Consider the following 9,576-nt stretch of genomic DNA (forward strand, 5'->3'; position numbering starts at 1 on the left):
ATGAGATCATAAGAATGAACCCTGATCCAATGGGACTCGCGTCCATAGAAGGAGAGACGAGACAACAGAGAGTTCTCTCTCTCTCATTTCTTTCTCATATCCACACAAACAAGAAGATGCTATATGAAACCACAGTGAGAACGTAGCTGTCTGCAAGTCAAGAAGAGAAGTGTCACCAGAAATCAACTATACTGTCACCTCAGTCTCAGACATTGAACCTTCAGAACTGTGAGAAAATAAATTTCTGTTGTTCAAGCTACCCAGCCTGTGGCATTTTGTTATGCAGCCCAGGAAATCTCACACACATTCATGTATTTGGTATTTGAGGGTTAGGTTATTTCTGAGTGAGTTTGAAGGTCCACAAAACGTGGTAATATAAAATCTTCTAGAGCTAAGATCTGCATTCAGGTGCTCATGTGTGAGCAAAGACACTGAGATGTCAGGTTACCTCTGACTCCCATCTAGCATTCGTATCTCAGTGAGCCTTGCTTTTCTCGTGGATATATGACAAAAAGTATGTCATAGGTAATTTGGACCTGTTTTAAGGCAAGAGAAGTAATTTTATTGCATGGTCATATTGACAATCTTGGTAGGTAGGGAGATTCGGGAATGCGTACATTATTACTCTCCTGAAGGACAGTAACAGAAATAGGACCTCATCCCTTCTGCAAAATAATGATCAGACAAAAAGCCAGGCAAAGAACAAATGAGAAATAAAATAGAATGAGTTTATCTTCATGTGGTAAGATATTCTTTCCTGAATTTTCTATAAGTCTGTGTTACTGTAATTACAGTAATTAGGAAAAGAAAAGACCCTTATTATAAAAAGATTATTAACTCTTGGGAAAGCATGTCTGACTTTGTCAAGCATATTAGTTGCTTTTTTTTGCAACCTGGTATAGCTAACAGGTTAGGCATTATGATGATCATTGAAGAGAAGAATGGAGGTATTAAATGACCTCCAGATAACATCATTGCCAGTTAGCATGAAGCTGGGACAGCACCCATGATTTCTTTTAACCTCAATATCCATTTCCCACTAAACTGTATTATACTTTTGGGAGGCCTGGTAAGAATTAAAGCATTCAATGAATTTTCTGCCCTGACAAAAAATAGTCATGCATTACTATAAATCTTCTCATGGCTGTTAAATAGCTGGTAGATTACCAAACACATTTGAAGAGATTAGAAAAAATTTATACAATATTAACAATGAACTCAATCCTCTACTGTTGTTCTTCAAATATAAAGTAATTTTCTTAGGATATGCATCTTGTGTTGAAAATATGCCTCATTATGATAACCTTTATATATGTAAGTTTGTTGAAAGAATGGAGAAGTTTGTTGGCATCCTAATGAAGTATTTTTGTCCATTTAATAACTAAAATAGGAAGGGAGAGAATTGGAATGAAAATCACGAGGTTAGCAGCATATTTCTATAAGAGATCAATGAGGGATACAAATTATACAAGTGTTCCTACAATTTTTTGGAAGTGTAAACTCTTCTATCCCATTAAAATACCACTTATAAAATATCATTTATAGCAGTAAGAAAAGGTTGATTCTGTTTACACTGTAATTATTAGGTAGGACAGAGGGAGAGGTAGGAGAATAAAATAAATATTTTAAGACAGGAAAGAAAAATTAACTTAATTCTGTATAAAGCAAAAACATAAACTTACTGTCCAAAAAAGTCATGATTATTTCTCAGAGATACCTGGCCCCTTAGTGAACCTGAACCTAAACACCTAAACGTGGCACCTGGTATTGTGATAATGGAAAGGGTGCACTATATGTGTTAAGGAGCCTGGGGTTTATTGTCATTAATCTTGTTTTAACTAGTTCTATGAAATTGAAAACCTTTTTCAAGTTGGACTGTCGTGATGTGGGATCACTTCATATGGTTCTTGTTAATAAGGAGATAAGTTAAAGCAAAGGATTCCTGTGCCCTCAGGTGGGGGTGTACCCAGCAGAAATCTCTCAGCTTGCAGGCACTACAATTAATCGGCTGAAGTCTCCAATGAGACTACACCACAGTTTGACCCCTATCTTCAAGCAATCTTGCTTCCCTTCCCTCCCTTAATAGGGAATTGACCCCAAATGTATTCTTTAACATACTGTGTCCCAGATTTTGTTATCATTACCTGAGGAACCCAACCTGGTACCTCATTTATTAAATAATCTTTTTTCCATAACTCTAGTTATGATGGACTCCTTGTTTATACCTCATTATCCTTTGATCATATGCTCTTTATGCCTTTGGTCATGTTAATTCTTCACCTGAATTTTAGCCATATCCTTCAAGAATGTGAACATCTCTGAGTGCTTCTTTCCAAAGAAACACACAGGCTAGCTCCAGAACCACTGATCTTATCTCTGGATAGGAACATTTAAAGCCCACCCAGTCAATTTTTATTTTATTCAATTTTTCTGATGTATGTAAATACTCCAATTTCCCTCAATTTCTTTATACTTGCTTTTCCCTGTAACTACATTGTGAGTAGCAATGGCTAGAGATAGTTCACTGTATTTGGTCAGTGATGGAGCTGCAGACACTTATGAAGTCTCCAGGGGACTAGCTCTGACACTAGTGTCCTTGGGGCATGCACATACCTCTGTCATGGCCTCAGGTGGGCCTCCTAGAAAATCTGAGAGCAAAAGAGGAAAATAGTCCCTTCTCCTTTTTTCTTTCAAGTCAATGGCAATGAGGTATTCCACACTCTAGACATGATAGCATGCTAGATGTTGTTGACAATGGTCAAGGGAAAAAGACAGGATTCCCACCAGCCCTTAGTCTTAGCATGTCGTTAGGGGAGCCCACCATTCTAATGCCCACAGTGTGAGCTGGTTGGACTTTCCCATGTGTGCAAAAGTGAAAGGTAAAGTTTTATTTTCTTTTGCCTCGACCCATTCTGGGACTTTTGGAGAAGGACAAGGAAGAATCTAGCATAGAGCAAGTCTCTGGAAATAAATGTTTCAGATATTTTGTATTCAGATATTCAGATGTATTGTAAGATGCATTTAGCTCCACCTCACCTCTTGTCCCCAGGGGCCTCCCCAAATATCAGGTGCAGATAGGATATGTTTTATTCACAGTTCCATTTGGTAAAGTTACACAGAAAGCATCAGAAAGAATTAGGAAAGTAACTATGTCTTCCTGTTATTTACTTGCATGTAGACAATTTTAAATGGGTCATGTTATATCTCCTCTACTATTTCCTTAGGAACAACTTTAGATTCTTTGTAAATCATTTCCCTTAAAAGAGTTATTTTGCTACATGCAAGTCACGAAGCCTCTCCTTTTATAGTTTTCTGCTCTGCCATCATAATTTTCCCTTTTTCAAGAGGTCAGTAATTTCTCAGAAGTGTGACTAGAGAAAAGTCAAAGAGATTCAAAGATTTACAAATCCAAGTGTTGATGGTTTACTGCTAATTATAGACAGGAGAGGAAATTGTGTCTTTCTAAACCATAAATTTATATATACAATTAAATCACACCATATAGCTTCTTCTCTACACTGGTGTTAGGACCACCACTAAGTCTGAAACACTCCCTTGAAAAAAGATAAGTTGTTTTCTCTAATGATACGATATCACTGCTTACCAATTAATTAAAAACATAAACTTACAAAAAATATACAGGTATATCTTGCCTTAAAAGTCCATTTTATGGAAATAAAGAATTTCAAATTATACACTAAGGATAATTTGCTTAGTTCTTCATAAGAGAATTCATGAAAGGGTTAATTAATTAATTTATTTTTAAAGTTTTTTTTTTTATTTCTGAGAGAGAGAGAGAGACAGCATGAGCAGGGGAGGGTCAGAGAGAGAGGGAGACACAGAATCTGAAACAGGTTCCAGGCTCTGAGCTAGCTGTCAGCACAGAGCCTGATGCGGGGCTCGAACCCACAAACCGTGAGATCATGACCTGAGCTGAAGTCGGACGCTTAGCTGACTGAGACACCTAGGCATACCCATAAAAGGGTTAATTTAAAAAGCAAGCTTTTCAGAGTGTCTGGGTGGCTCAGTAAGTTGAACGTCTGACTCTTGATTTTAGCTCAGGTAATTGTGGAATTGAGCCCTGTGTCGGGCTCCTTGCTGAGCATGGAGCCTGCTTAGGATGTTCTCTCTCTCTCTCTCTCTCTCTCTCTCTCTCAATCTCTCTCTCTGTCTCTCTCTGCACCTCTTCTCCACTGGCACTCTTTCTCTCTCTAAAATGATGTATAGGATCAATTGGTTGAATCAGTAGTTTGTGTCTGACTTTAACTGACTCATGGTTTGTAAGTTTGAGCTCTGCATCAGGCTCTGAGCTGACAGTGCAGAGCCTGCTTGGGATTTTGTCTCCCACGTGCACTGTCCTTTCCCACGTGCACTCTCTCTCTCAAGACAATTTAAAAAACTTAAACTGAATGAAAAAACTTAAAATGAATGAAAGAAAGAAAGAATGAATGAATGAATAAATAAATAAATAAATATAAAAAGTAAGCATTTAGGCTTCTATTCAGGTCAGGCTGTCAAAATAGGTGGGCTTCATATTATCACCCTGACATGAACTCTGGAGGAATGATGGAGGCAAGGAGATAGCAAAAAAATCTGAAAATTAAGCTTCTCATGACTCATAGTCATGATAATTAAGCTTCTCATGACATCATACACTCATAGTATGTATGAGTGTGAAGTAGAGGAATGTATTGTATATTCTGAACAGTGCCTGGCCTGATCATGCGGTGGTAGTAGTGCCTTTTGGTTGCTGCTCTTGCCTCAATATAATTATTGTTTCCCCTTTATTGCAAAATTCTGTAGCAACAGAACAAGCCACCTGTCCTGGTGCCATATGTCAGCAAATAGAGCATCAGGGAAATGTAAGAACCTTCATCAGGTGTGAAGAATTAAAGAAAATAAAGATATGTGGAGTACACTACATTTGCCAGTACAGTCATATCTCCCTCTATTCCTTCCTACTCCCTAGGTTGCATGAGTATAAATTAGTGTGGCTACTTCTTCCCAATGCTGCGTCCTCCTGAAGTGTAACCCCAGAAGTGGCCACAAGTGGAAATAATTCTGGGATTGACTTCTACAACACATAAGGATAATAGTAAATGATTTGCAGGGCCAGCTCATAAGTGAAATGCAAAAATTCTAACAAAATATTAATTCACCAATTTAAAAAATGCACTTAAAACTTTATAATAGTCAAGACATGGAAGCAACCTAAGTGTCCATCATAGATAAATGGATAAGGAAAATGTGGTATATATACATATGTATAATGAAATATTACACAGCCATAGAAAAAGGATAAGATGGGGCCATTTGAGACAACATGGATGGACCTAGATAGTATTAGGCTAAGTAAAATAAGTCAGACTGAGGGACATAGTGATTCTACTCATAAATTGAATCTTTTTTCTTAAAATGTTTACTTTTGAGAGAGAGAGAGAGTGCTAGCAGGGAGGGGCAGAGAGAAAGGGAGACACAGAATCCGAAGCAGGTTTCAGGCTCTGAGCTGTCAGCACATAGGCTGACGCGGGACTCGAACCCACAAACCGTGAGATCATGACCTGGGCTGAAGTCGGATGCTTAACCAACTGAGCTACCCAGGTGCCCCATAAATGGAATCTTAAAAGAAGAAGAAGAAACAAACAAAAAGCAGAATCAGAACTATAAATATAGAGAACAAACTGATGGTTGCCAAAGGGAAGGGGGAGTGCACAGGGGGCAAAATAGATGAAGGGGACAGGGAAATACAGGTGTCTGGTTATGGAATGAGTGAGTCATGGGAATAAAAAGCAGAGCATGAGGAATACGGTCAGTGATACTGTAATAGTGTAATAGTGTAATATAATGAGACACATGGTAGCTTATTCTTGAGGTGAACATAATATAATATATAATCTTGTCAAATCACTAAACTGTACATCTGAGACTAAGATAACATTGTGTATCGACTATACTCAAATAAAAATAAATTTAGAAAAAATCCATGATCAAGTGAGTTTTATATCAGGACTGTAAGCATAATTCAAAATTACAAAAAGAATAACTCAAAATTAGAAAATATATTGGTTAAATTCATAACATTAATGGACTAAAGAAAATCATGTGGCAAAATATATTAAATTCAACCACTACTTTTGGTTAAAAATAAGAGCAAAGAAGATTAGAGATTATTAATTTGATAATGTGAAGATTAGAGATTAGTAATTTGATAATGGCAATATTGCTAAATATATCTAGCAAATATCATAGTTACTGGAGAAACTCTAGGTTCATTCATTTAATATTGAGAACAACAGCAACAAAAAAAGAATGACTAATATCCCTGGTATTGTTCAACATCATATTAGAGAGGAACTTATCAAAGTCATAAGAAAAAAATGTACATATTTGTAAGTCTTGAAAATTAGGAGGTAATATTAGTATTATTTTAAAATGATATAACCATTTATCTAGAGAATACGCCATAATGAAAAGTTTGTAAGCTGTAATAGTCGACCTATGAAAAATACCATTGTGGTAAACTAGCAACACTCAACTAGAAAATAAGATTAAAATGAAAACATACAACTTATAGGACCAAAAATAGAGGCACCTGGGTAGCTCAGTCGGCTAAGCATCCAGCTCTTGATTTCAGCTTAGGCCATGGTCTCACAGTTTGTGAGATCAAGCCCCACATGGGGCTCTTCACTGACAGTGCAAGGCTTGCTTGGAATTCTCTCTGCCCCTCCCCTGCTCATGCTCTCTCTTTCCTCAAAATAAATAAATAAACTTAAAAAAATAGTACAATAAATAGAGCTTATTTACAAAATAACCAAGAATTTAAAAAAATGTTTGGAGACTACTTTAAAACTCTAGTAAAGGATACAAAAGAAGATATGCATGAATTGAGAGATTTTCATTCTCTTATGGTATGTGTTAATATAATAAAGATATCAAGCCTAATTAAATTAATATGAAAAGTCTTCATAATTCTCATAAAAATTATGATTGGCCTATGAATAACTGAATATATTTTTTATAAGAAGAATTAAATTGGTCATCTTTTCATATTAGGCTTCAAACTTGTATTGACAAAATTTCAAAATTGTAGTAAGGAAGAAAAAATGGGCAATGAAGGTGAATAGAAACCTTAAGAGACAGACCAAACAAGGTAGCACAGGAAATAATTAGAGGAAGAACAGATTATCTAGCATATGGCTTTGGGGAAATCTCTATATAGAGAGAATTATAAAAAAGCAAAAAACGACAACAACAACAACACAGATCTTGCTTAAGCATTACCTATAAAGGTGAATGCAGAGGGATTAACTTCAGAAATAGCTAAAATGTTTTACATGAAAGTAAACAGCTTCTGGACCATATCTCTTTGCCTTAAGTGAACTGAATGATTATGCCATTATATGATGACCTGTGTTTTGTGTGAAGCGCTGTCTCACTCTTTACAGGCCCATTAAAACTTCTCTAACAGTCTAGATGGTAGGTGATATTACTCAATACCCTAGTTTACAGATCTGCAGTCTCCAGATCAGAGATTTAATAACGAAATGCCATATGCTTGCATGCAGAAGAACCAGAGGATAAGCCCAGACAGTTTGGCTTCAAAGCTCTTGCTCCTGAAAGGAGGCGATAGAAATGTTTCAAACATTCAGAGCAGAAAAAAATGTCATTGAAAGTATCAACACACATATATATCTTGTGTGCATTATGGGTACAGACACATCTGCATACTAATCACAGCACAGAAAAGTATTTTAGGCAATCTTTTCGAACTTTAGATGTCACATTTAATTTTCATTCTGGTCACTTTCTTTATCTCATCCACTTGTCTGTACTACAGAAAGCAACCTATGACACCACACATTTGCCAAACTTCTAGAAGTCATCTTCTAGGAAACCTGTAAAGCTATCTAAATAATAGTAGTGACCTTGACAGTTCCCCAAAGCAAGTTTTGTTTTTCTTTATTACCTTTTTTCCTTTCCCTTACTTGAATTTACCAAACAGCATCGCTGGAATTACTAGCACTATCTGATTTAGACATTAGTTTAGAGGTCTGACACCCTTGCTCCTAATTTGCCTCTTCCGCTTCCAAATCTGAGCTCAATTCAGGGGTTCCAACTGACCTCGCGATGCATAATTATAGAGTAGTTCCTGCATTTGCAACTTGTCACAGATTTAATTTCCTTTGATGCTCCTCCAGAGGATGAGTCACACAGAAGCAGATGTGGATTTTTCTTTTTAATTGACAAAAGATGCAACACCAGGTCTTCTCTGGAGTATAAACTCCATGGATGGCAGTTTAGCCAGAGAGGGGAACATTAATAAAATATTTTTGCAAATAAAATCTTCCCTCTGAAGGATAAACAACTCCTTGCATGCTGTGATTAGGTATCACTTCTTATTTGCCAGAAAAAGTTCTTTGTGGAAATGGCTCCTTTATATAAAATACACACAGCAAATATTGTGTTTGCTTGTGTAGATTAACTATTGATCAGAAAACTTCTAAAAGTCTTTTGTTTTCTTTTTGATTTGAGGGAATTTCATGAGGGAAATTGTATATTGTGCTGATAATCATTCATGGTAATTTTTTATCTCTAGGTCAGTGCTATAATTTTGTTTTGATAGATTTAAAATTATTAGCAATAGCTTCTGATCCTTACTTTAACAATGTCTATTGATGACATATCCATATATGTGAATACTAGTCAGATTATTAATATGGAAGTATGTGACACATATATCCTGTTTTTTATTTTTCCATGAAAGGAAGTTCTGGTGTAATTGCCAACAATCTGCCAACAATCATAAACATGGAAATTATATTACTTATTTTAGAATGCAAAGTAAAATTTAATTTAAATATTCAATTCGTTAAAAGTCCTTTTGGAATAATAGAGCTACACAGCATTTTCTCAGCCTAAAAAAAGTATAAAAATTAAGCCCATTACTCTCAACAAAAGTTATTAACAGAGTTTTGAAAATCATAGATTCTTTTACAATATATGATTTACCACTGAAAAAGCATCACTGTACTTGCATCATACAATGTTCACCTTAAAATAAATACATTACTTACTGCTGATTCTCAGAGCTGGCTGAAGTATCTGCTTTATCTGTAGGAAGAAGGAAAGCGGAGAGAGAGAGGTTAGAGCAGTATATATACATTACACTTATTTCCTGTTTTTGGCCAATTATGGTTGTGCAAGGGAATCTAAGTCAACAGGTCTGAAACAGGATTTGTCATACCAATAGTTTCAAATTTCATTGCTGATTGTCTAACTGCTGTTTTGGCAATATATTGTGATTCTCCACATGGCTTTTTTTTTTTTTTTTTTTTGAATGACTTCTCTTCAGCTCAGGTGATGTCCTTTGACGTCACCTTTGGTGTGCATTTATTCTCAGTGCCCATTTAGTTCCTAGAAGTGGATTCTCTATAGATCTTGGGTGGAGGTTATTTAATGTTTCCTTATGTCCAGAGATAGGCAGGTGGAAGACCTTACACAGACCTTTTTCTCCTATGGAGCTGGGAAATGCCAAAAGCATTTGCAAAGGCAGATGACTTTCTTCCAGATATTTCC

Source organism: Hyaena hyaena, unplaced genomic scaffold (assembly GCF_003009895.1).
Source record: "Hyaena hyaena isolate Hyena2069 unplaced genomic scaffold, ASM300989v1 scaffold_1224, whole genome shotgun sequence".
Taxonomy (NCBI): Eukaryota; Metazoa; Chordata; class Mammalia; order Carnivora; family Hyaenidae; genus Hyaena; species Hyaena hyaena.